At 51.2% G+C, this 1,564-nt stretch overlaps 1 protein-coding gene across 2 annotated transcripts in view; it reads right to left on the bottom strand.

The window, feature by feature from the left end:
• RGS6 (regulator of G protein signaling 6) overlaps positions 1-1,564 on the bottom strand; it is a 582,828-nt gene that overhangs the window by 19,047 nt on the left and 562,217 nt on the right. The window lies entirely within an intron of this gene.

The following is a 1,564-nucleotide window of genomic DNA, read 5'->3' as shown; positions in this document are numbered from 1 at the left end:
TATCTTATGGAGATGTGATGTTACCCCAAGAGCACAAGGGGTAGGGATAGATCAGTGGGAATGTGTCTGTAACACTGGAATCACCCATTAGTGTCTCCTGTTTGTAAAAGAATAGCAGGGAATTTAGGTATTTTTTTAAGAGTGTGGGCCTCCAAACCCTTAGGAGTATGTCCTGAAAACGTCTCTGAAAGTTCTCCCCTGTGCAGGCTTCAGACACCTGGGGGTGGGCGTCTGGTGCTTTTCTTGTTCTAAATACTTTGTCAACAAATGTTGGAGAACCATGGAGCCAACACCGCTCCGAGATGAAGGGAAATCGATGAATGCTCCTCACAGAACTCCATCGAGATCATTCTGGCCTTTTCTGACGCCCGCATCTCATGAAGAGCAGCCTGAAGATGTTGGGACATCTTGTCCAAGTGCCAGGCGTCCTTGCACACCCTCAGACTGTAGGTGGACCTGGAGAGCCTCCCTGGGGCTGTCAAAGCTCTGCTTTCCTACAGTCTGCTCTGGAGGACACTGTGCTCTCAGCTTATCAACAAAACCTCCAAACATCCTCTACCCACGGAGCAGCCAGGCCTCAAGAGAGGAGGAGAGAGATGGACGCTCACCACTTTCTATCGGGCCATTGTGGGGTGGAGGAAGTCCCCAGGCCTTGCCTCTGATAGCCTGTAGCGCCTTCTTGGTGTGCGAAGCCATGTGGCCATGGCAAACCAGCCATGGAGTTGGACAAGAGACCACCAGGCCTTGAACTCTGCTTATTCCAATTTCTATGAGGAAAACCTCAGACAGGGAAGACCAAAGAGAAGGATGAGTACGGCTATTCAGAGTCACCAGAGTCATTGTGATGTCTAGTGAATTCAAAATATTGTTTAAATGCACTTAAAATGCATGTCACTATGGCAGGTAAATGACTAGGTTGCTTTCAACACAGGATTCTTAGAATTTGTGTTAAAAGGATGCAATAAGGATGTTAATCATACCGTGGTCAGGTTTTACAAGGACTTTTCTCTTCCACAGAGGCGAAAGAAAGAACAGAAAGGCAAGTCGGCATCAGTGGCCTCCTCCCCTTGGAGAAGGGCGATGTGGCTGATTCCCTGTGTGCTCCTTGTTCTCGCTCCTAGGCTGCCATCTTGGCTCCCTCTGGTTTGATATTGATGGGGAGGCTGGGCCTCAGGAACTCCGCAGCCGGCTTGCGTTGAGTCAGTGAGTGAGCGGGATTGCATATTTCCCCTGCACCCAGATCTGTGCTCAAATCCAGGAGAGATCAGCATGGAGAGAGGCCGCAGGGCTGTGTTGCTCCCTAGACCATGGTAGAGTCTGCACCCCCTGCTTTCCATGTTACCCTAGGTCTCCTTACTGCCACGGTGGGCCCTACCATGCTCTGAGGTGGGTGTATGGGGGAGAGCCACCCTCCTACCCCAACTGGAACCTGCAGCCTGCCTTTCCTCAGGAACTTGCTAAGACCGTGCTGCTGAGGAGCTCTGAGGACACTGCTAGGATTCAGCTACTGCCCTTTTCTCCTTGTCACACTACACAGGTGAGGCTGATGGGGGCTCATGCAGCG

The sequence above is a fragment of the Otolemur garnettii genome, unplaced genomic scaffold (assembly GCF_000181295.1).
Source record: "Otolemur garnettii isolate 467f Iridium unplaced genomic scaffold, OtoGar3 scaffold00196, whole genome shotgun sequence".
Classification (NCBI taxonomy): domain Eukaryota; kingdom Metazoa; phylum Chordata; class Mammalia; order Primates; family Galagidae; genus Otolemur; species Otolemur garnettii.
This window is presented reverse-complemented; position numbering and strand designations above follow the sequence as displayed.